General features: G+C 50.5%; 29 non-coding genes across 29 annotated transcripts; 13 read left to right on the top strand and 16 right to left on the bottom strand.

Annotated features, from left to right (window-relative positions):
- The first annotated feature begins 27 nt into the window (after nt 1–27).
- On the top strand, nt 28–101 carry TRNAT-AGU (transfer RNA threonine (anticodon AGU)). Its single transcript has one exon. It is a non-coding gene; the product is annotated as a tRNA-Thr (tRNA).
- A 371-nt stretch (nt 102–472) lies between these two features.
- TRNAS-GCU (transfer RNA serine (anticodon GCU)) lies at nt 473–554 on the bottom strand. The gene has a single exon. It is a non-coding gene; the product is annotated as a tRNA-Ser (tRNA).
- A 1,298-nt stretch (nt 555–1,852) lies between these two features.
- Nucleotides 1,853–1,934, bottom strand: TRNAS-GCU (transfer RNA serine (anticodon GCU)). The gene has a single exon. It is a non-coding gene; the product is annotated as a tRNA-Ser (tRNA).
- Nucleotides 1,935–2,786: 852 nt separating this feature from the next.
- TRNAT-AGU (transfer RNA threonine (anticodon AGU)) lies at nt 2,787–2,860 on the top strand. Its single transcript has one exon. It is a non-coding gene; the product is annotated as a tRNA-Thr (tRNA).
- A 371-nt stretch (nt 2,861–3,231) lies between these two features.
- TRNAS-GCU (transfer RNA serine (anticodon GCU)) lies at nt 3,232–3,313 on the bottom strand. Its single transcript has one exon. It is a non-coding gene; the product is annotated as a tRNA-Ser (tRNA).
- An 852-nt stretch (nt 3,314–4,165) lies between these two features.
- TRNAT-AGU (transfer RNA threonine (anticodon AGU)) lies at nt 4,166–4,239 on the top strand. The gene has a single exon. It is a non-coding gene; the product is annotated as a tRNA-Thr (tRNA).
- Nucleotides 4,240–4,610: 371 nt separating this feature from the next.
- On the bottom strand, nt 4,611–4,692 carry TRNAS-GCU (transfer RNA serine (anticodon GCU)). Its single transcript has one exon. It is a non-coding gene; the product is annotated as a tRNA-Ser (tRNA).
- A 1,297-nt stretch (nt 4,693–5,989) lies between these two features.
- Nucleotides 5,990–6,071, bottom strand: TRNAS-GCU (transfer RNA serine (anticodon GCU)). The gene has a single exon. It is a non-coding gene; the product is annotated as a tRNA-Ser (tRNA).
- Nucleotides 6,072–6,923: 852 nt separating this feature from the next.
- On the top strand, nt 6,924–6,997 carry TRNAT-AGU (transfer RNA threonine (anticodon AGU)). Its single transcript has one exon. It is a non-coding gene; the product is annotated as a tRNA-Thr (tRNA).
- A 371-nt stretch (nt 6,998–7,368) lies between these two features.
- TRNAS-GCU (transfer RNA serine (anticodon GCU)) lies at nt 7,369–7,450 on the bottom strand. The gene has a single exon. It is a non-coding gene; the product is annotated as a tRNA-Ser (tRNA).
- Nucleotides 7,451–8,748: 1,298 nt separating this feature from the next.
- On the bottom strand, nt 8,749–8,830 carry TRNAS-GCU (transfer RNA serine (anticodon GCU)). The gene has a single exon. It is a non-coding gene; the product is annotated as a tRNA-Ser (tRNA).
- An 852-nt stretch (nt 8,831–9,682) lies between these two features.
- TRNAT-AGU (transfer RNA threonine (anticodon AGU)) lies at nt 9,683–9,756 on the top strand. Its single transcript has one exon. It is a non-coding gene; the product is annotated as a tRNA-Thr (tRNA).
- A 371-nt stretch (nt 9,757–10,127) lies between these two features.
- On the bottom strand, nt 10,128–10,209 carry TRNAS-GCU (transfer RNA serine (anticodon GCU)). Its single transcript has one exon. It is a non-coding gene; the product is annotated as a tRNA-Ser (tRNA).
- An 850-nt stretch (nt 10,210–11,059) lies between these two features.
- On the top strand, nt 11,060–11,133 carry TRNAT-AGU (transfer RNA threonine (anticodon AGU)). Its single transcript has one exon. It is a non-coding gene; the product is annotated as a tRNA-Thr (tRNA).
- Nucleotides 11,134–11,531: 398 nt separating this feature from the next.
- Nucleotides 11,532–11,613, bottom strand: TRNAS-GCU (transfer RNA serine (anticodon GCU)). The gene has a single exon. It is a non-coding gene; the product is annotated as a tRNA-Ser (tRNA).
- An 852-nt stretch (nt 11,614–12,465) lies between these two features.
- Nucleotides 12,466–12,539, top strand: TRNAT-AGU (transfer RNA threonine (anticodon AGU)). Its single transcript has one exon. It is a non-coding gene; the product is annotated as a tRNA-Thr (tRNA).
- Nucleotides 12,540–12,910: 371 nt separating this feature from the next.
- Nucleotides 12,911–12,992, bottom strand: TRNAS-GCU (transfer RNA serine (anticodon GCU)). The gene has a single exon. It is a non-coding gene; the product is annotated as a tRNA-Ser (tRNA).
- Nucleotides 12,993–13,844: 852 nt separating this feature from the next.
- TRNAT-AGU (transfer RNA threonine (anticodon AGU)) lies at nt 13,845–13,918 on the top strand. The gene has a single exon. It is a non-coding gene; the product is annotated as a tRNA-Thr (tRNA).
- Nucleotides 13,919–14,289: 371 nt separating this feature from the next.
- Nucleotides 14,290–14,371, bottom strand: TRNAS-GCU (transfer RNA serine (anticodon GCU)). Its single transcript has one exon. It is a non-coding gene; the product is annotated as a tRNA-Ser (tRNA).
- An 852-nt stretch (nt 14,372–15,223) lies between these two features.
- TRNAT-AGU (transfer RNA threonine (anticodon AGU)) lies at nt 15,224–15,297 on the top strand. The gene has a single exon. It is a non-coding gene; the product is annotated as a tRNA-Thr (tRNA).
- A 371-nt stretch (nt 15,298–15,668) lies between these two features.
- TRNAS-GCU (transfer RNA serine (anticodon GCU)) lies at nt 15,669–15,750 on the bottom strand. Its single transcript has one exon. It is a non-coding gene; the product is annotated as a tRNA-Ser (tRNA).
- An 852-nt stretch (nt 15,751–16,602) lies between these two features.
- Nucleotides 16,603–16,676, top strand: TRNAT-AGU (transfer RNA threonine (anticodon AGU)). Its single transcript has one exon. It is a non-coding gene; the product is annotated as a tRNA-Thr (tRNA).
- A 371-nt stretch (nt 16,677–17,047) lies between these two features.
- On the bottom strand, nt 17,048–17,129 carry TRNAS-GCU (transfer RNA serine (anticodon GCU)). The gene has a single exon. It is a non-coding gene; the product is annotated as a tRNA-Ser (tRNA).
- Nucleotides 17,130–17,981: 852 nt separating this feature from the next.
- On the top strand, nt 17,982–18,055 carry TRNAT-AGU (transfer RNA threonine (anticodon AGU)). The gene has a single exon. It is a non-coding gene; the product is annotated as a tRNA-Thr (tRNA).
- A 371-nt stretch (nt 18,056–18,426) lies between these two features.
- On the bottom strand, nt 18,427–18,508 carry TRNAS-GCU (transfer RNA serine (anticodon GCU)). Its single transcript has one exon. It is a non-coding gene; the product is annotated as a tRNA-Ser (tRNA).
- Nucleotides 18,509–19,360: 852 nt separating this feature from the next.
- TRNAT-AGU (transfer RNA threonine (anticodon AGU)) lies at nt 19,361–19,434 on the top strand. Its single transcript has one exon. It is a non-coding gene; the product is annotated as a tRNA-Thr (tRNA).
- A 371-nt stretch (nt 19,435–19,805) lies between these two features.
- Nucleotides 19,806–19,887, bottom strand: TRNAS-GCU (transfer RNA serine (anticodon GCU)). The gene has a single exon. It is a non-coding gene; the product is annotated as a tRNA-Ser (tRNA).
- An 852-nt stretch (nt 19,888–20,739) lies between these two features.
- On the top strand, nt 20,740–20,813 carry TRNAT-AGU (transfer RNA threonine (anticodon AGU)). The gene has a single exon. It is a non-coding gene; the product is annotated as a tRNA-Thr (tRNA).
- Nucleotides 20,814–21,184: 371 nt separating this feature from the next.
- Nucleotides 21,185–21,266, bottom strand: TRNAS-GCU (transfer RNA serine (anticodon GCU)). The gene has a single exon. It is a non-coding gene; the product is annotated as a tRNA-Ser (tRNA).
- Between the last annotated feature and the right edge of the window lie 392 nt (nt 21,267–21,658).

The following is a 21,658-nucleotide window of genomic DNA, read 5'->3' as shown; positions in this document are numbered from 1 at the left end:
CCCGGGCACCCGGCGGCTTCCTCATGTGGCGCTGTGGCTTAGTTGGTTAAAGCGCCTGTCTAGTAAACAGGAGATCCTGAGTTCGAATCTCAGCAGTGCCTACCTTCCCTATTTTCAGCTTTTCACGCAAAATGATAAGGAGGCGTTTGACATCGAACTTGCCTTTCCCACAGCCCAAAGATAGACCCATGGCGGGATAAAGAATGTGTATTGGCTAATGGCGGGAAAAGGAGGAACTCTGCCACCACCTTCTTTAGAGGATATAGGATGGCATCAAGCCAGACAAATGAAAAGAGAGGTGACTTCCTAGTGCCCCCCTTCATCGGCCACACCATCCATCCAGACGTCATTGCAGAGTTTGCCAACGGCCCTTCTTGAATGGTGATTGCGAATGTCCGTGCTCTGGGCATCCGCTGGCAGACAAAAGAGGCTCAGCAAAGCAAGTTTCCAAGTGGGAAACGTCAGAAAGAATCGACGAGGATGGGATTCGAACCCATGCATGCAGAGCACAATGGATTAGCAGTCCATCGCCTTAACCACTCGGCCACCTCGTCCTGGCGGCGGCCGATTCCCAACATCCCCAAAAGAATTTTGAGGAGCCTTGGGCTGCGTTTCCACTCAACCTCGTGTAGCGTCGTTCATTGGCCCAGTGGGCCTTATCTCACCTCCTACGGTATATAATGTCTTTCTAGTGGAAAGTCTACCAGAGATAAACCCACGCCAAGGGTTTAAATGCCAAAATGTCTCTAGTCATCAATAGTTCTTACTCATGTCTGTACTTCCCTGGCATTCCTTCAATCAGTCTATTCCTTAAATATGCCGTGAAAGCAAGACAGATCTGGATGCATGCTGCGCTGGCTCAATCAGCCACGCCACCACAAATCTCTAGCCCTCCACATGCGTCCAACTGCTGTGGCATTCTGCCAATTTGTCCGTGCGGTTTCAAGCAGCGCCTTTCCCAAAAAGATTTGATTTCTTAAATGTCACGACTCGCAGGGACTTCCTATTATTAAATGTTGCTGCCGAGTATGGAATAGAAGTGAAGGTCTCTTAGCTTTTGCAAAGGCAACCCCGTGAAACTCACTGCGGATGTTTGGGGGGCGTGAAGGGAAGGGGAGGGGGGACTTCTATTGTCCACATGGGTCCTCCTGGCGAGGATGGGATAAAAAGGCAAACGCTGTAAGGGCTGCGTCAAATAATACAGGCGCGCAGAAATTTGAGTCATCCATTAGAGATGCCGTTTGGCAGGCTTCCCGGCGGCGGTTTATTCGCAGGGCGCTGTGGCTTGGTGGTTTCAAGCGCCTGTCTAGTAAACAGGAGATCCAGCGCTTTCTTTCCGTGGCACTGTGGCTTGGTTGGTTAAAGCGCCCATATTGTAACCCGGGCACCCGGCAGCTTCCTCATGTGGCGCTGTGGCTTAGTTGGTTAAAGCGCCTGTCTAGTAAACAGGCAGATCCTGAGTTCGAATCTCAGCAGTGCCTACCTTCCCTATTTTCAGCTTTTTACGCAAAATGATAAGGAGGCGTTTGACATCGAACTTGCCTTTCCCACAGCCCAAAGATAGACCCATGGCGGGATAAAGAATGTGTATTGGCTAATGGCAGGAAAAGGAGGAACTCTGCCACCACCTTCTTTAGAGGATATAGGATGGCATCAAGCCAGACAAATGAAAAGAGAGGTGACTTCCTAGTGCCCCCCTTCATCGGCCACACCATCCATCCAGACGTCATTGCAGAGTTTGCCAACGGCCCTTCTTGAATGGTGATTGCGAATGTCCGTGCTCTGGGCATCCGCTGGCAGACAAAAGAGGCTCAGCAAAGCAAGTTTCCAAGTGGGAAACGTCAGAAAGAATCGACGAGGATGGGATTTGAACCCATGCATGCAGAGCACAATGGATTAGCAGTCCATCGCCTTAACCACTCGGCCACCTCGTCCTGGCGGCAGCCGATTCCCAACATCCCCAAAAGAATTTTGAGGAGCCTTGGGCTGCGTTTCCACTCAACCTCGTGTAGCGTCGTTCATTGGCCCAGTGGGCCTTATCTCACCTCCTGCGGTATATAATGTCTTTCTAGTGGAAAGTCTACCAGAGATAAACCCACGCCAAGGGTTTAAATGCCAAAATGTCTCTAGTCATCAATAGTTCTTACTCATGTCTGTACTTCCCTGGCATTCCTTCAATCAGTCTATTCCTTAAATATGCCGTGAAAGCAAGACAGATCTCGATGCATGCTGCGCTGGCTCAATCAGCCACGCCACCACAAATCTCTAGCACTCCACATGCGTCCAACTGCTGTGGCATTCTGCCAATTTGTCCGTGCGGTTTCAAGCAGCGCCTTTCCCAAAAAGATTTGATTTCTTAAATGTCACGACTCGCAGGGACTTCCTATTATTAAATGTTGCTGCCGAGTATGGAATAGAAGTGAAGGTCTCTTAGCTTTTGCAAAGGCAACCCCGTGAAACTCACTGCGGATGTTTGGGGGGCGTGAAGGGAAGGGGAGGGGGGACTTCTATTGTCCACATGGGTCCTCCTGGCGAGGATGGGATAAAAAGGCAAACGCTGTAAGGGCTGCGTCAAATAATACAGGCGCGCAGAAATTGGAGTCATCCATTAGAGATGCTGTTTGGCAGGCTTCCCGGCGGCGGTTTATTCACAGGGCGCTGTGGCTTGGTCGTTTCAAGCGCCTGTCTAGTAAACAGGAGATCCAGCGCTTTCTTTCCGTGGCACTGTGGCTTGGTTGGTTAAAGCGCCCGTATTGTAACCCGGGCACCCGGCGGCTTCCTCATGTGGCGCTGTGGCTTAGTTGGTTAAAGCGCCTGTCTAGTAAACAGGAGATCCTGAGTTCGAATCTCAGCAGTGCCTACCTTCCCTATTTTCAGCTTTTCACGCAAAATGATAAGGAGGCGTTTGACATCGAACTTGCCTTTCCCACAGCCCAAAGATAGACCCATGGCGGGATAAAGAATGTGTATTGGCTAATGGCGGGAAAAGGAGGAACTCTGCCACCACCTTCTTTAGAGGATATAGGATGGCATCAAGCCAGACAAATGAAAAGAGAGGTGACTTCCTAGTGCCCCCCTTCATCGGCCACACCATCCATCCAGACGTCATTGCAGAGTTTGCCAACGGCCCTTCTTGAATGGTGATTGCGAATGTCCGTGCTCTGGGCATCCGCTGGCAGACAAAAGAGGCTCAGCAAAGCAAGTTTCCAAGTGGGAAACGTCAGAAAGAATCGACGAGGATGGGATTCGAACCCATGCATGCAGAGCACAATGGATTAGCAGTCCATCGCCTTAACCACTCGGCCACCTCGTCCTGGCGGCGGCCGATTCCCAACATCCCCAAAAGAATTTTGAGGAGCCTTGGGCTGCGTTTCCACTCAACCTCGTGTAGCGTCGTTCATTGGCCCAGTGGGCCTTATCTCACCTCCTACGGTATATAATGTCTTTCTAGTGGAAAGTCTACCAGAGATAAACCCACGCCAAGGGTTTAAATGCCAAAATGTCTCTAGTCATCAATAGTTCTTACTCATGTCTGTACTTCCCTGGCATTCCTTCAATCAGTCTATTCCTTAAATATGCCGTGAAAGCAAGACAGATCTGGATGCATGCTGCGCTGGCTCAATCAGCCACGCCACCACAAATCTCTAGCCCTCCACATGCGTCCAACTGCTGTGGCATTCTGCCAATTTGTCCGTGCGGTTTCAAGCAGCGCCTTTCCCAAAAAGATTTGATTTCTTAAATGTCACGACTCGCAGGGACTTCCTATTATTAAATGTTGCTGCCGAGTATGGAATAGAAGTGAAGGTCTCTTAGCTTTTGCAAAGGCAACCCCGTGAAACTCACTGCGCATGTTTGGGGGGCGTGAAGGGAAGGGGAGGGGGGACTTCTATTGTCCACATGGGTCCTCCTGGCGAGGATGGGATAAAAAGGCAAACGCTGTAAGGGCTGCGTCAAATAATACAGGCGCGCAGAAATTGGAGTCATCCATTAGAGATGCCGTTTGGCAGGCTTCCCGGCGGCGGTTTATTCGCAGGGCGCTGTGGCTTGGTCGTTTCAAGCGCCTGTCTAGTAAACAGGAAATCCAGCGCTTTCTTTCCGTGGCACTGTGGCTTGGTTGGTTAAAGCGCCCGTATTGTAACCCGGGCACCCGGCGGCTTCCTCATGTGGCGCTGTGGCTTAGTTGGTTAAAGCGCCTGTCTAGTAAACAGGAGATCCTGAGTTCGAATCTCAGCAGTGCCTACCTTCCCTATTTTCAGCTTTTCACGCAAAATGATAAGGAGGCGTTTGACATCGAACTTGCCTTTCCCACAGCCCAAAGATAGACCCATGGCGGGATAAAGAATGTGTATTGGCTAATGGCGGGAAAAGGAGGAACTCTGCCACCACCTTCTTTAGAGGATATAGGATGGCATCAAGCCAGACAAATGAAAAGAGAGGTGACTTCCTAGTGCCCCCCTTCATCGGCCACACCATCCATCCAGACGTCATTGCAGAGTTTGCCAACGGCCCTTCTTGAATGGTGATTGCGAATGTCCGTGCTCTGGGCATCCGCTGGCAGACAAAAGAGGCTCAGCAAAGCAAGTTTCCAAGTGGGAAACGTCAGAAAGAATCGACGAGGATGGGATTCGAACCCATGCATGCAGAGCACAATGGATTAGCAGTCCATCGCCTTAACCACTCGGCCACCTCGTCCTGGCGGCTGCCGATTCCCAACATCCCCAAAAGAATTTTGAGGAGCCTTGGGCTGCGTTTCCACTCAACCTCGTGTAGCGTCGTTCATTGGCCCAGTGGGCCTTATCTCACCTCCTACGGTATATAATGTCTTTCTAGTGGAAAGTCTACCAGAGATAAACACACGCCAAGGGTTTAAATGCCAAAATGTCTCTAGTCATCAATAGTTCTTACTCATGTCTGTACTTCCCTGGCATTCCTTCAATCAGTCTATTCCTTAAATATGCCGTGAAAGCAAGACAGATCTGGATGCATGCTGCGCTGGCTCAATCAGCCACGCCACCACAAATCTCTAGCCCTCCACATGCGTCCAACTGCTGTGGCATTCTGCCAATTTGTCCGTGCGGTTTCAAGCAGCGCCTTTCCCAAAAAGATTTGATTTCTTAAATGTCACGACTCGCAGGGACTTCCTATTATTAAATGTTGCTGCCGAGTATGGAATAGAAGTGAAGGTCTCTTAGCTTTTGCAAAGGCAACCCCGTGAAACTCACTGCGGATGTTTGGGGGGCGTGAAGGGAAGGGGAGGGGGGACTTCTATTGTCCACATGGGTCCTCCTGGCGAGGATGGGATAAAAAGGCAAACGCTGTAAGGGCTGCGTCAAATAATACAGGCGCGCAGAAATTGGAGTCATCCATTAGAGATGCCGTTTGGCAGGCTTCCCGGCGGCGGTTTATTCGCAGGGCGCTGTGGCTTGGTCGTTTCAAGCGCCTGTCTAGTAAACAGGAGATCCAGCGCTTTCTTTCCGTGGCACTGTGGCTTGGTTGGTTAAAGCGCCCGTATTGTAACCCGGGCACCCGTCGGCTTCCTCAAGTGGCGCTGTGGCTTAGTTTGTTAAAGCGCCTGTCTAGTAAACAGGAGATCCAGAGTTCGAATCTCAGCAGTGCCTACCTTCCCTATTTTCAGCTTTTCACGCAAAATGATAAGGAGGCGTTTGACATCGAACTTGCCTTTCCCACAGCCCAAAGATAGACCCATGGCGGGATAAAGAATGTGTATTGGCTAATGGCGGGAAAAGGAGGAACTCTGCCACCACCTTCTTTAGAGGATATAGGATGGCATCAAGCCAGACAAATGAAAAGAGAGGTGACTTCCTAGTGCCCCCCTTCATCGGCCACACCATCCATCCAGACGTCATTGCAGAGTTTGCCAACGGCCCTTCTTGAATGGTGATTGTGAATGTCCGTGCTCTGGGCATCCGCTGGCAGACAAAAGAGGCTCAGCAAAGCAAGTTTCCAAGTGGGAAACGTCAGAAAGAATCGACGAGGATGGGATTCGAACCCATGCATGCAGAGCACAATGGATTAGCAGTCCATCGCCTTAACCACTCGGCCACCTCGTCCTGGCGGCGGCCGATTCCCAACATCCCCAAAAGAATTTTGAGGAGCCTTGGGCTGCGTTTCCACTCAACCTCGTGTAGCGTCGTTCATTGGCCCAGTGGGCCTTATCTCACCTCCTACGGTATATAATGTCTTTCTAGTGGAAAGTCTACCAGAGATAAACACACGCCAAGGGTTTAAATGCCAAAATGTCTCTAGTCATCAATAGTTCTTACTCATGTCTGTACTTCCCTGGCATTCCTTCAATCAGTCTATTCCTTAAATATGCCGTGAAAGCAAGACAGATCTGGATGCATGCTGCGCTGGCTCAATCAGCCACGCCACCACAAATCTCTAGCCCTCCACATGCGTCCAACTGCTGTGGCATTCTGCCAATTTGTCCGTGCGGTTTCAAGCAGCGCCTTTCCCAAAAAGATTTGATTTCTTAAATGTCACGACTCGCAGGGACTTCCTATTATTAAATGTTGCTGCCGAGTATGGAATAGAAGTGAAGGTCTCTTAGCTTTTGCAAAGGCAACCCCGTGAAACTCACTGCGGATGTTTGGGGGGCGTGAAGGGAAGGGGAGGGGGGACTTCTATTGTCCACATGGGTCCTCCTGGCGAGGATGGGATAAAAAGGCAAACGCTGTAAGGGCTGCGTCAAATAATACAGGCGCGCAGAAATTTGAGTCATCCATTAGAGATGCCGTTTGGCAGGCTTCCCGGCGGCGGTTTATTCGCAGGGCGCTGTGGCTTGGTCGTTTCAAGCGCCTGTCTAGTAAACAGGAGATCCAGCGCTTTCTTTCCGTGGCACTGTGGCTTGGTTGGTTAAAGCGCCCATATTGTAACCCGGGCACCTGGCGGCTTCCTCATGTGGCGCTGTGGCTTAGTTGGTTAAAGCGCCTGTCTAGTAAACAGGAGATCCTGAGTTCGAATCTCAGCAGTGCCTACCTTCCCTATTTTCAGCTTTTCACGCAAAATGATAAGGAGGCGTTTGACATCGAACTTGCCTTTCCCACAGCCCAAAGATAGACCCATGGCGGGATAAAGAATGTGTATTGGCTAATGGCGGGAAAAGGAGGAATTCTGCCACCACCTTCTTTAGAGGATATAGGATGGCATCAAGCCAGACAAATGAAAAGAGAGGTGACTTCCTAGTGCCCCCCTTCATCGGCCACACCATCCATCCAGACGTCATTGCAGAGTTTGCCAACGGCCCTTCTTGAATGGTGATTGCGAATGTCCGTGCTCTGGGCATCCGCTGGCAGACAAAAGAGGCTCAGCAAAGCAAGTTTCCAAGTGGGAAACGTCAGAAAGAATCGACGAGGATGGGATTCGAACCCATGCATGCAGAGCACAATGGATTAGCAGTCCATCGCCTTAACCACTCGGCCACCTCGTCCTGGCGGCGGCCGATTCCCAACATCCCCAAAAGAATTTTGAGGAGCCTTGGGCTGCGTTTCCACTCAACCTCGTGTAGCGTCGTTCATTGGCCCAGTGGGCCTTATCTCACCTCCTACGGTATATAATGTCTTTCTAGTGGAAAGTCTACCAGAGATAAACACACGCCAAGGGTTTAAATGCCAAAATGTCTCTAGTCATCAATAGTTCTTACTCATGTCTGTACTTCCCTGGCATTCCTTCAATCAGTCTATTCCTTAAATATGCCGTGAAAGCAAGACAGATCTGGATGCATGCTGCGCTGGCTCAATCAGCCACGCCACCACAAATCTCTAGCCCTCCACATGCGTCCAACTGCTGTGGCATTCTGCCAATTTGTCCGTGCGGTTTCAAGCAGCGCCTTTCCCAAAAAGATTTGATTTCTTAAATGTCACGACTCGCAGGGACTTCCTATTATTAAATGTTGCTGCCGAGTATGGAATAGAAGTGAAGGTCTCTTAGCTTTTGCAAAGGCAACCCCGTGAAACTCACTGCGGATGTTTGGGGGGCGTGAAGGGAAGGGGAGGGGGGACTTCTATTGTCCACATGGGTCCTCCTGGCGAGGATGGGATAAAAAGGCAAACGCTGTAAGGGCTGCATCAAATAATACAGGCGCGCAGAAATTGGAGTCATCCATTAGAGAAGCCGTTTAGCAGGCTTCCCTGCGGCGGTTTATTCGCAGGGCGCTGTGGCTTGGTCGTTTCAAGCGCCTGTCTAGTAAACAGGAGATCCAGCGCTTTCTTTCCGTGGCACTGTGGCTTGGTTGGTTAAAGCGCCCGTATTGTAACCCGGGCACCCGGCGGCTTCCTCATGTGGCGCTGTGGCTTAGTTGGTTAAAGCGCCTGTCTAGTAAACAGGAAGATCCTGAGTTTGAATCTCAGCAGTGCCTACCTTCCCTATTTTCAGCTTTTCACGCAAAATGATAAGGAGGCGTTTGACATCGAACTTGCCTTTCCCACAGCCCAAAGATAGACCCATGGCGGGATAAAGAATGTGTATTGGCTAATGGCGGGAAAAGGAGATACTCTGCCACCACCTTCTTTAGAGGATATAGGATGGCATCAAGCCAGACAAATGAAAAGAGAGGTGACTTCCTAGTGCCCCCCTTCATCGGCCACACCATCCATCCAGACGTCATTGCAGAGTTTGCCAACGGCCCTTCTTGAATGGTGATTGCGAATGTCCGTGCTCTGGGCATCCGCTGGCAGACAAAAGAGGCTCAGCAAAGCAAGTTTCCAATTGGGAAACGTCAGAAAGAATCGACGAGGATGGGATTCGAACCCATGCATGCAGAGCACAATGGATTAGCAGTCCATCGCCTTAACCACTCGGCCACCTCGTCCTGGCGGCGGCCGATTCCCAACATCCCCAAAAGAATTTTGAGGAGCCTTGGGCTGCGTTTCCACTCAACCTCGTGTAGCGTCGTTCATTGGCCCACTGGGCCTTATCTCACCTCCTACGGTATATAATGTCTTTCTAGTGGAAAGTCTACCAGAGATAAACCCACGCCAAGGGTTTAAATGCCAAAATGTCTCTAGTCATCAATAGTTCTTACTCATGTCTGTACTTCCCTGGCATTCCTTCAATCAGTCTATTCCTTAAATATGCCGTGAAAGCAAGACAGATCTGGATGCATGCTGCGCTGGCTCAATCAGCCACGCCACCACAAATCTCTAGCCCTCCACATGCGTCCAACTGCTGTGGCATTCTGCCAATTTGTCCGTGCGGTTTCAAGCAGCGCCTTTCCCAAAAAGATTTGATTTCTTAAATGTCACGACTCGCAGGGACTTCCTATTATTAAATGTTGCTGCCGAGTATGGAATAGAAGTGAAGGTCTCTTAGCTTTTGCAAAGGCAACCCCGTGAAACTCACTGCGGATGTTTGGGGGGCGTGAAGGGAAGGGGAGGGGGGACTTCTATTGTCCACATGGGTCCTCCTGGCGAGGATGGGATAAAAAGGCAAACGCTGTAAGGGCTGCGTCAAATAATACAGGCGCGCAGAAATTGGAGTCATCCATTAGAGATGCCGTTTGGCAGGCTTCCCGGCGGCGGTTTATTCGCAGGGCGCTGTGGCTTGGTCGTTTCAAGCGCCTGTCTAGTAAACAGGAGATCCAGCGCTTTCTTTCCGTGGCACTGTGGCTTGGTTGGTTAAAGCGCCCATATTGTAACCCGGGCACCCGGCGGCTTCCTCATGTGGCGCTGTGGCTTAGTTGGTTAAAGCGCCTGTCTAGTAAACAGGAGATCCTGAGTTCGAATCTCAGCAGTGCCTACCTTCCCTATTTTCAGCTTTTCACGCAAAATGATAAGGAGGCGTTTGACATCGAACTTGCCTTTCCCACAGCCCAAAGATAGACCCATGGCGGGATAAAGAATGTGTATTGGCTAATGGCGGGAAAAGGAGGAACTCTGCCACCACCTTCTTTAGAGGATATAGGATGGCATCAAGCCAGACAAATGAAAAGAGAGGTGACTTCCTAGTGCCCCCCTTCATCGGCCACACCATCCATCCAGACGTCATTGCAGAGTTTGCCAACGGCCCTTCTTGAATGGTGATTGCGAATGTCCGTGCTCTGGGCATCCGCTGGCAGACAAAAGAGGCTCAGCAAAGCAAGTTTCCAAGTGGGAAACGTCAGAAAGAATCGACGAGGATGGGATTCGAACCCATGCATGCAGAGCACAATGGATTAGCAGTCCATCGCCTTAACCACTCGGCCACCTCGTCCTGGCGGCGGCCGATTCCCAACATCCCCAAAAGAATTTTGAGGAGCCTTGGGCTGCGTTTCCACTCAACCTCGTGTAGCGTCGTTCATTGGCCCACTGGGCCTTATCTCACCTCCTACGGTATATAATGTCTTTCTAGTGGAAAGTCTACCAGAGATAAACCCACGCCAAGGGTTTAAATGCCAAAATGTCTCTAGTCATCAATAGTTCTTACTCATGTCTGTACTTCCCTGGCATTCCTTCAATCAGTCTATTCCTTAAATATGCCGTGAAAGCAAGACAGATCTGGATGCATGCTGCGCTGGCTCAATCAGCCACGCCACCACAAATCTCTAGCCCTCCACATGCGTCCAACTGCTGTGGCATTCTGCCAATTTGTCCGTGCGGTTTCAAGCAGCGCCTTTCCCAAAAAGATTTGATTTCTTAAATGTCACGACTCGCAGGGACTTCCTATTATTAAATGTTGCTGCCGAGTATGGAATAGAAGTGAAGGTCTCTTAGCTTTTGCAAAGGCAACCGTGAAACTCACTGCGGATGTTTGGGGGGCGTGAAGGGAAGGGGAGGGGGGACTTCTATTGTCCACATGGGTCCTCCTGGCGAGGATGGGATAAAAAGGCAAACGCTGTAAGGGCTGCGTCAAATAATACAGGCGCGCAGAAATTGGAGTCATCCATTAGAGATGCCGTTTGGCAGGCTTCCCGGCGGCGGTTTATTCGCAGGGCGCTGTGGCTTGGTCGTTTCAAGCGCCTGTCTAGTAAACAGGAGATCCAGCGCTTTCTTTCCGTGGCACTGTGGCTTGGTTGGTTAAAGCGCCCATATTGTAACCCGGGCACCCGGCGGCTTCCTCATGTGGCGCTGTGGCTTAGTTGGTTAAAGCACCTGTCTAGTAAACAGGAGATCCTGAGTTCGAATCTCAGCAGTGCCTACCTTCCCTATTTTCAGCTTTTCACGCAAAATGATAAGGAGGCGTTTGACATCGAACTTGCCTTTCCCACAGCCCAAAGATAGACCCATGGCGGGATAAAGAATGTGTATTGGCTAATGGCGGGATAAAGAATGTGTATTGGCTAATGGCGGGAAAAGGAGGAACTCTGCCACCACCTTCTTTAGAGGATATAGGATGGCATCAAGCCAGACAAATGAAAAGAGGTGACTTCCTAGTGCCCCCCTTCATCGGCCACACCATCCATCCAGACGTCATTGCAGAGTTTGCCAACGGCCCTTCTTGAATGGTGATTGCGAATGTCCGTGCTCTGGGCATCCGCTGGCAGACAAAAGAGGCTCAGCAAAGCAAGTTTCCAAGTGGGAAACGTCAGAAAGAATCGACGAGGATGGGATTCGAACCCATGCATGCAGAGCACAATGGATTAGCAGTCCATCGCCTTAACCACTCGGCCACCTCGTCCTGGCGGCGGCCGATTCCCAACATCCCCAAAAGAATTTTGAGGAGCCTTGGGCTGCGTTTCCACTCAACCTCGTGTAGCGTCGTTCATTGGCCCAGTGGGCCTTATCTCACCTCCTACGGTATATAATGTCTTTCTAGTGGAAAGTCTACCAGAGATAAACACACGCCAAGGGTTTAAATGCCAAAATGTCTCTAGTCATCAATAGTTCTTACTCATGTCTGTACTTCCCTGGCATTCCTTCAATCAGTCTATTCCTTAAATATGCCGTGAAAGCAAGACAGATCTGGATGCATGCTGCGCTGGCTCAATCAGCCACGCCACCACAAATCTCTAGCCCTCCACATGCGTCCAACTGCTGTGGCATTCTGCCAATTTGTCCGTGCGGTTTCAAGCAGCGCCTTTCCCAAAAAGATTTGATTTCTTAAATGTCACGACTCGCAGGGACTTCCTATTATTAGATGTTGCTGCCGAGTATGGAATAGAAGTGAAGGTCTCTTAGCTTTTGCAAAGGCAACCCCGTGAAACTCACTGCGGATGTTTGGGGGGCGTGAAGGGAAGGGGAGGGGGGACTTCTATTGTCCACATGGGTCCTCCTGGCGAGGATGGGATAAAAAGGCAAACGCTGTAAGGGCTGCGTCAAATAATACAGGCGCGCAGAAATTGGAGTCATCCATTAGAGATGCCGTTTGGCAGGCTTCCCGGCGGCGGTTTATTCGCAGGGCGCTGTGGCTTGGTCGTTTCAAGCGCCTGTCTAGTAAACAGGAGATCCAGCGCTTTCTTTCCGTGGCACTGTGGCTTGGTTGGTTAAAGCGCCCATATTGTAACCCGGGCACCCGGCGGCTTCCTCATGTGGCGCTGTGGCTTAGTTGGTTAAAGCGCCTGTCTAGTAAACAGGAGATCCTGAGTTCGAATCTCAGCAGTGCCTACCTTCCCTATTTTCAGCTTTTCACGCAAAATGATAAGGAGGCGTTTGACATCGAACTTGCCTTTCCCACAGCCCAAAGATAGACCCATGGCGGGATAAAGAATGTGTATTGGCTAATGGCGGGAAAAGGAGGAACTCTGCCACCACCTTCTTTAGAGGATATAGGATGGCATCAAGCCAGACAAATGAAAAGAGAGGTGACTTCCTAGTGCCCCCCTTCATCGGCCACACCATCCATCCAGACGTCATTGCAGAGTTTGCCAACGGCCCTTCTTGAATGGTGATTGCGAATGTCCGTGCTCTGGGCATCCGCTGGCAGACAAAAGAGGCTCAGCAAAGCAAGTTTCCAAGTGGGAAACGTCAGAAAGAATCGACGAGGATGGGATTCGAACCCATGCATGCAGAGCACAATGGATTAGCAGTCCATCGCCTTAACCACTCGGCCACCTCGTCCTGGCGGCGGCCGATTCCCAACATCCCCAAAAGAATTTTGAGGAGCCTTGGGCTGCGTTTCCACTCAACCTCGTGTAGCGTCGTTCATTGGCCCAGTGGGCCTTATCTCACCTCCTACGGTATATAATGTCTTTCTAGTGGAAAGTCTACCAGAGATAAACACACGCCAAGGGTTTAAATGCCAAAATGTCTCTAGTCATCAATAGTTCTTACTCATGTCTGTACTTCCCTGGCATTCCTGCAATCAGTCTATTCCTTAAATATGCCGTGAAAGCAAGACAGATCTGGATGCATGCTGCGCTGGCTCAATCAGCCACGCCACCACAAATCTCTAGCCCTCCACATGCGTCCAACTGCTGTGGCATTCTGCCAATTTGTCCGTGCGGTTTCAAGCAGCGCCTTTCCCAAAAAGATTTGATTTCTTAAATGTCACGACTCGCAGGGACTTCCTATTATTAAATGTTGCTGCCGAGTATGGAATAGAAGTGAAGGTCTCTTAGCTTTTGCAAAGGCAACCCCGTGAAACTCACTGCGGATGTTTGGGGGGCGTGAAGGGAAGGGGAGGGGGGACTTCTATTGTCCACATGGGTCCTCCTGGCGAGGATGGGATAAAAAGGCAAACGCTGTAAGGGCTGCGTCAAATAATACAGGCGCGCAGAAATTGGAGTCATCCATTAGAGATGCCGTTTGGCAGGCTTCCCGGCGGCGGTTTATTCGCAGGGCGCTGTGGCTTGGTCGTTTCAAGCGCCTGTCTAGTAAACAGGAGATCCAGCGCTTTCTTTCCGTGGCACTGTGGCTTGGTTGGTTAAAGCGCCCGTATTGTAACCCGGGCACCCGTCGGCTTCCTCAAGTGGCGCTGTGGCTTAGTTGGTTAAAGCGCCTGTCTAGTAAACAGGAGATCCTGAGTTCGAATCTCAGCAGTGCCTACCTTCCCTATTTTCAGCTTTTCACGCAAAATGATAAGGAGGCGTTTGACATCGAACTTGCCTTTCCCACAGCCCAAAGATAGACCCATGGCAGGATAAAGAATGTGTATTGGCTAATGGCGGGAAAAGGAGGAACTCTGCCACCACCTTCTTTAGAGGATATAGGATGGCATCAAGCCAGACAAATGAAAAGAGAGGTGACTTCCTAGTGCCCCCCTTCATCGGCCACACCATCCATCCAGACGTCATTGCAGAGTTTGCCAACGGCCCTTCTTGAATGGTGATTGCGAATGTCCGTGCTCTGGGCATCCGCTGGCAGACAAAAGAGGCTCAGCAAAGCAAGTTTCCAAGTGGGAAACGTCAGAAAGAATCGACGAGGATGGGATTCGAACCCATGCATGCAGAGGACAATGGATTAGCAGTCCATCGCCTTAACCACTCGGCCACCTTGTCCTGGCGGCGGCCGATTCCCAACATCCCCAAAAGAATTTTGAGGAGCCTTGGGCTGCGTTTCCACTCAACCTCGTGTAGCGTCGTTCATTGGCCCAGTGGGCCTTATCTCACCTCCTACGGTATATAATGTCTTTCTAATGGAAAGTCTACCAGAGATAAACACACGCCAAGGGTTTAAATGCCAAAATGTCTCTAGTCATCAATAGTTCTTACTCATGTCTGTACTTCCCTGGCATTCCTTCAATCAGTCTATTCCTTAAATATGCCGTGAAAGCAAGACAGATCTGGATGCATGCTGCGCTGGCTCAATCAGCCACGCCACCACAAATCTCTAGCCCTCCACATGCGTCCAACTGCTGTGGCATTCTGCCAATTTGTCCGTGCGGTTTCAAGCAGCGCCTTTCCCAAAAAGATTTGATTTCTTAAATGTCACGACTCGCAGGGACTTCCTATTATTAAATGTTGCTGCCGAGTACGGAATAGAAGTGAAGGTCTCTTAGCTTTTGCAAAGGCAACCCCGTGAAACTCACTGCGGATGTTTGGGGGGCGTGAAGGGAAGGGGAGGGGGGACTTCTATTGTCCACATGGGTCCTCCTGGCGAGGATGGGATAAAAAGGCAAACGCTGTAAGGGCTGCGTCAAATAATACAGGCGCGCAGAAATTGGAGTCATCCATTAGAGATGCCGTTTGGCAGGCTTCCCGGCGGCGGTTTATTCGCAGGGCGCTGTGGCTTGGTCGTTTCAAGCGCCTGTCTAGTAAACAGGAAATCCAGCGCTTTCTTTCCGTGGCACTGTGGCTTGGTTGGTTAAAGCGCCCGTATTGTAACCCGGGCACCCGGCGGCTTCCTCATGTGGCGCTGTGGCTTAGTTGGTTAAAGCGCCTGTCTAGTAAACAGGAGATCCTGAGTTCGAATCTCAGCAGTGCCTACCTTCCCTATTTTCAGCTTTTCACGCAAAATGATAAGGAGGCGTTTGACATCGAACTTGCCTTTCCCACAGCCCAAAGATAGACCCATGGCGGGATAAAGAATGTGTATTGGCTAATGGCGGGAAAAGGAGGAACTCTGCCACCACCTTCTTTAGAGGATATAGGATGGCATCAAGCCAGACAAATGAAAAGAGAGGTGACTTCCTAGTGCCCCCCTTCATCGGCCACACCATCCATCCAGACGTCATTGCAGAGTTTGCCAACGGCCCTTCTTGAATGGTGATTGCGAATGTCCGTGCTCTGGGCATCCGCTGGCAGACAAAAGAGGCTCAGCAAAGCAAGTTTCCAAGTGGGAAACGTCAGAAAGAATCGACGAGGATGGGATTCGAACCCATGCATGCAGAGCACAATGGATTAGCAGTCCATCGCCTTAACCACTCGGCCACCTCGTCCTGGCGGCGGCCGATTCCCAACATCCCCAAAAGAATTTTGAGGAGCCTTGGGCTGCGTTTCCACTCAACCTCGTGTAGCGTCGTTCATTGGCCCAGTGGGCCTTATCTCACCTCCTACGGTATATAATGTCTTTCTAGTGGAAAGTCTACCAGAGATAAACCCACGCCAAGGGTTTAAATGCCAAAATGTCTCTAGTCATCAATAGTTCTTACTCATGTCTGTACTTACCTGGCATTCCTTCAATCAGTCTATTCCTTAAATATGCCGTGAAAGCAAGACAGATCTGGATGCATGCTGCGCTGGCTCAATCAGCCACGCCACCACAAATCTCTAGCCCTCCACATGCGTCCAACTGCTGTGGCATTCTGCCAATTTGTCCGTGCGGTTTCAAGCAGCGCCTTTCCCAAAAAGATTTGATTTCTTAAATGTCACGACTCGCAGGGACTTCCTATTATTAAATGTTGCTGCCGAGTATGGAATAGAAGTGAAGGTCTCTTAGCTTTTGCAAAGGCAACCCCGTGAAACTCACTGCGGATGTTTGGGGGGCGTGAAGGGAAGGGGAGGGGGGACTTCTATTGTCCACATGGGTCCTCCTGGCGAGGATGGGATAAAAAGGCAAACGCTGTAAGGGCTGCGTCAAATAATACAGGCGCGCAGAAATTGGAGTCATCCATTAGAGATGCCGTTTGGCAGGCTTCCCGGCGGCGGTTTATTCGCAGGGCGCTGTGGCTTGGTCGTTTCAAGCGCCTGTCTAGTAAACAGGAGATCCAGCGCTTTCTTTCCGTGGCACTGTGGCTTGGTTGGTTAAAGCGCCCATATTGTAACCCGGGCACCCGGCGGCTTCCTCATGTGGCGCTGTGGCTTAGTTGGTTAAAGCGCCTGTCTAGTAAACAGGAGATCCTGAGTTCGAATCTCAGCAGTGCCTACCTTCCCTATTTTCAGCTTTTCACGCAAAATGATAAGGAGGCGTTTGACATCGAACTTGCCTTTCCCACAGCCCAAAGATAGACCCATGGCGGGATAAAGAATGTGTATTGGCTAATGGCGGGAAAAGGAGGAACTCTGCCACCACCTTCTTTAGAGGATATAGGATGGCATCAAGCCAGACAAATGAAAAGAGAGGTGACTTCCTAGTGCCCCCCTTCATCGGCCACACCATCCATCCAGACGTCATTGCAGAGTTTGCCAACGGCCCTTCTTGAATGGTGATTGCGAATGTCCGTGCTCTGGGCATCCGCTGGCAGACAAAAGAGGCTCAGCAAAGCAAGTTTCCAAGTGGGAAACGTCAGAAAGAATCGACGAGGATGGGATTCGAACCCATGCATGCAGAGCACAATGGAGTAGCAGTCCATCGCCTTAACCACTCGGCCACCTCATCCTGGCGGCGGCCGATTCCCAACATCCCCAAAAGAATTTTGAGGAGCCTTGGGCTGCGTTTCCACTCAACCTCGTGTAGCGTCGTTCATTGGCCCACTGGGCCTTATCTCACCTCCTACGGTATATAATGTCTTTCTAGTGGAAAGTCTACCAGAGATAAACACACGCCAAGGGTTTAAATGCCAAAATGTCTCTAGTCATCAATAGTTCTTACTCATGTCTGTACTTCCCTGGCATTCCTTCAATCAGTCTATTCCTTAAATATGCCGTGAAAGCAAGACAGATCTGGATGCATGCTGCGCTGGCTCAATCAGCCACGCCACCACAACTCTCTAGCCCTCCACATGCGTCCAACTGCTGTGGCATTCTGCCAATTTGTCCGTGCGGTTTCAAGCAGCGCCTTTCCCAAAAAGATTTGATTTCTTAAATGTCACGACTCGCAGGGACTTCCTATTATTAAATGTTGCTGCCGAGTATGGAATAGAAGTGAAGGTCTCTTAGCTTTTGCAAAGGCAACCCCGTGAAACTCACTGCGGATGTTTGGGGGGCGTGAAGGGAAGGGGAGGGGGGACTTCTATTGTCCACATGGGTCCTCCTGGCGAGGATGGGATAAAAAGGCAAACGCTGTAAGGGCTGCGTCAAATAATACAGGCGCGCAGAAATTGGAGTCATCCATTAGAGATGCCGTTTGGCAGGCTTCCCGGCGGCGGTTTATTCGCAGGGCGCTGTGGCTTGGTCGTTTCAAGCGCCTGTCTAGTAAACAGGAGATCCAGCGCTTTCTTTCCGTGGCACTGTGGCTTGGTTGGTTAAAGCGCCCATATTGTAACCCGGGCACCCGGCGGCTTCCTCATGTGGCGCTGTGGCTTAGTTGGTTAAAGCGCCTGTCTAGTAAACAGGAGATCCTGAGTTCGAATCTCAGCAGTGCCTACCTTCCCTATTTTCAGCTTTTCACGCAAAATGATAAGGAGGCGTTTGACATCGAACTTGCCTTTCCCACAGCCCAAAGATAGACCCATGGCGGGATAAAGAATGTGTATTGGCTAATGGCGGGAAAAGGAGGAACTCTGCCACCACCTTCTTTAGAGGATATAGGATGGCATCAAGCCAGACAAATGAAAAGAGAGGTGACTTCCTAGTGCCCCCCTTCATCGGCCACACCATCCATCCAGACGTCATTGCAGAGTTTGCCAACGGCCCTTCTTGAATGGTGATTGCGAATGTCCGTGCTCTGGGCATCCGCTGGCAGACAAAAGAGGCTCAGCAAAGCAAGTTTCCAAGTGGGAAACGTCAGAAAGAATCGACGAGGATGGGATTCGAACCCATGCATGCAGAGCACAATGGATTAGCAGTCCATCGCCTTAACCACTCGGCCACCTCGTCCTGGCGGCGGCCGATTCCCAACATCCCCAAAAGAATTTTGAGGAGCCTTGGGCTGCGTTTCCACTCAACCTCGTGTAGCGTCGTTCATTGGCCCAGTGGGCCTTATCTCACCTCCTACGGTATATAATGTCTTTCTAGTGGAAAGTCTACCAGAGATAAACACACGCCAAGGGTTTAAATGCCAAAATGTCTCTAGTCATCAATAGTTCTTACTCATGTCTGTACTTCCCTGGCATTCCTTCAATCAGTCTATTCCTTAAATATGCCGTGAAAGCAAGACAGATCTGGATGCATGCTGCGCTGGCTCAATCAGCCACGCCACCACAAATCTCTAGCCCTCCACATGCGTCCAACTGCTGTGGCATTCTGCCAATTTGTCCGTGCGGTTTCAAGCAGCGCCTTTCCCAAAAAGATTTGATTTCTTAAATGTCACGACTCGCAGGGACTTCCTATTATTAAATGTTGCTGCCGAGTATGGAATAGAAGTGAAGGTCTCTTAGCTTTTGCAAAGGCAACCCCGTGAAACTCACTGCGGATGTTTGGGGGGCGTGAAGGGAAGAGGAGGGGGGACTTCTATTGTCCACATGGGTCCTCCTGGCGAGGATGGGATAAAAAGGCAAACGCTGTAAGGGCTGCGTCAAATAATACAGGCGCGCAGAAATTGGAGTCATCCATTAGAGATGCCGTTTGGCAGGCTTCCCGGCGGCGGTTTATTCGCAGGGCGCTGTGGCTTGGTCGTTTCAAGCGCCTGTCTAGTAAACAGGAGATCCAGCGCTTTCTTTCCGTGGCACTGTGGCTTGGTTGGTTAAAGCGCCCGTATTGTAACCCGGGCACCCGTCGGCTTCCTCAAGTGGCGCTGTGGCTTAGTTGGTTAAAGCGCCTGTCTAGTAAACAGGAGATTCTGAGTTCGAATCTCAGCAGTGCCTACCTTCCCTATTTTCAGCTTTTCACGCAAAATGATAAGGAGGCGTTTGACATCGAACTTGCCTTTCCCACAGCCCAAAGATAGACCCATGGCAGGATAAAGAATGTGTATTGGCTAATGGCGGGAAAAGGAGGAACTCTGCCACCACCTTCTTTAGAGGATATAGGATGGCATCAAGCCAGACAAATGAAAAGAGAGGTGACTTCCTAGTGCCCCCCTTCATCGGCCACACCATCCATCCAGACGTCATTGCAGAGTTTGCCAACGGCCCTTCTTGAATGGTGATTGCGAATGTCCGTGCTCTGGGCATCCGCTGGCAGACAAAAGAGGCTCAGCAAAGCAAGTTTCCAAGTGGGAAACGTCAGAAAGAATCGACGAGGATGGGATTCGAACCCATGCATGCAGAGGACAATGGATTAGCAGTCCATCGCCTTAACCACTCGGCCACCTTGTCCTGGCGGCGGCCGATTCCCAACATCCCCAAAAGAATTTTGAGGAGCCTTGGGCTGCGTTTCCACTCAACCTCGTGTAGCGTCGTTCATTGGCCCAGTGGGCCTTATCTCACCTCCTACGGTATATAATGTCTTTCTAATGGAAAGTCTACCAGAGATAAACACACGCCAAGGGTTTAAATGCCAAAATGTCTCTAGTCATCAATAGTTCTTACTCATGTCTGTACTTCCCTGGCATTCCTTCAATCAGTCTATTCCTTAAATATGCCGTGAAAGCAAGACAGATCTGGATGCATGCTGCGCTGGCTCAATCAGCCACGCCACCACAAATCTCTAGCCCTCCACATGCGTCCAACTGCTGTGGCATTCTGCCAATTTGTCCGTGCGGTTTCAAGCAGCGCCTTTCCCAAAAAGATTTGATTTCTTAAATGTCACGACTCGCAGGGACTTCCTATTATTAAATGTTGCTGCCGAGTATGGAATAGAAGTGAAGGTCTCTTAGCTTTTGCAAAGGCAACCCCGTGAAACTCACTGCGGATGTTTGGGGGGCGTGAAGGGAAGGGGAGGGGGGACTTCTATTGTCCACATGGGTCCTCCTGGCGAGGATGGGATAAAAAGGCAAACGCTGTAAGGGCTGCGTCAAATAATACAGGCGCGCAGAAATTGGAGTCATCCATTAGAGATGCCGTTTGGCAGGCTTCCCGGCGGCGGTTTATTCGCAGGGCGCTGTGGCTTGGTCGTTTCAAGCGCCTGTCTAGTAAACAGGAAATCCAGCGCTTTCTTTCCGTGGCACTGTGGCTTGGTTGGTTAAAGCGCCCGTATTGTAACCCGGGCACCCGGCGGCTTCCTCATGTGGCGCTGTGGCTTAGTTGGTTAAAGCGCCTGTCTAGTAAACAGGAGATCCTGAGTTCGAATCTCAGCAGTGCCTACCTTCCCTATTTTCAGCTTTTCACGCAAAATGATAAGGAGGCGTTTGACATCGAACTTGCCTTTCCCACAGCCCAAAGATAGACCCATGGCGGGATAAAGAATGTGTATTGGCTAATGGCGGGAAAAGGAGGAACTCTGCCACCACCTTCTTTAGAGGATATAGGATGGCATCAAGCCAGACAAATGAAAAGAGAGGTGACTTCCTAGTGCCCCCCTTCATCGGCCACACCATCCATCCAGACGTCATTGCAGAGTTTGCCAACGGCCCTTCTTGAATGGTGATTGCGAATGTCCGTGCTCTGGGCATCCGCTGGCAGACAAAAGAGGCTCAGCAAAGCAAGTTTCCAAGTGGGAAACGTCAGAAAGAATCGACGAGGATGGGATTCGAACCCATGCATGCAGAGCACAATGGATTAGCAGTCCATCGCCTTAACCACTCGGCCACCTCGTCCTGGCGGCGGCCGATACCCAACATCCCCAAAAGAATTTTGAGGAGCCTTGGGCTGCGTTTCCACTCAACCTCGTGTAGCGTCGTTCATTGGCCCACTGGGCCTTATCTCACCTCCTACGGTATATAATGTCTTTCTAGTGGAAAGTCTACCAGAGATAAACCCACGCCAAGGGTTTAAATGCCAAAATGTCTCTAGTCATCAATAGTTCTTACTCATGTCTGTACTTCCCTGGCATTCCTTCAATCAGTCTATTCCTTAAATATGCCGTGAAAGCAAGACAGATCTGGATGCATGCTGCGCTGGCTCAATCAGCCACGCCACCACAAATCTCTAGCCCTCCACATGCGTCCAACTGCTGTGGCATTCTGCCAATTTGTCCGTGCGGTTTCAA

Source organism: Leptodactylus fuscus, chromosome 7 (assembly GCF_031893055.1).
Source record: "Leptodactylus fuscus isolate aLepFus1 chromosome 7, aLepFus1.hap2, whole genome shotgun sequence".
Taxonomy (NCBI): domain Eukaryota; kingdom Metazoa; phylum Chordata; class Amphibia; order Anura; family Leptodactylidae; genus Leptodactylus; species Leptodactylus fuscus.
Note: the sequence above shows the minus strand (reverse complement) of the source record. Positions and strands in the feature narration are given on the sequence as shown.